Genomic DNA, 275 nt, shown 5'->3' with positions numbered 1-275 from the left:
GTCTAAATCCAAAACCCATCAAAATCCATCCAAATTGACCATTAAATCAACTTCAAAACAATTTTCATCCTTCATGAAAGTTGTTCATCATGATGTTTTACACCAAAAAAAATAATTAATTTGGACTTAGCCCATGAATTGCCCAAGTTTGACCCAAACTTAGCACAATATGCTTAAAATGGGTCAAAAATAAAAAATCCACCAAATTGATTAACCAATTGACCGCAAAATGACTTTCACCCTTCATGAAAGTTGTTCCTCATGGTATCTTACAC

Source organism: Phalaenopsis equestris, unplaced genomic scaffold, assembly GCF_001263595.1.
Source record: "Phalaenopsis equestris unplaced genomic scaffold, ASM126359v1 Scaffold000642, whole genome shotgun sequence".
Lineage (NCBI taxonomy): Eukaryota > Viridiplantae > Streptophyta > Magnoliopsida > Asparagales > Orchidaceae > Phalaenopsis > Phalaenopsis equestris.
The sequence above is the reverse complement of the archived record's forward strand: the minus strand, read 5'-3'. Positions refer to the sequence as shown.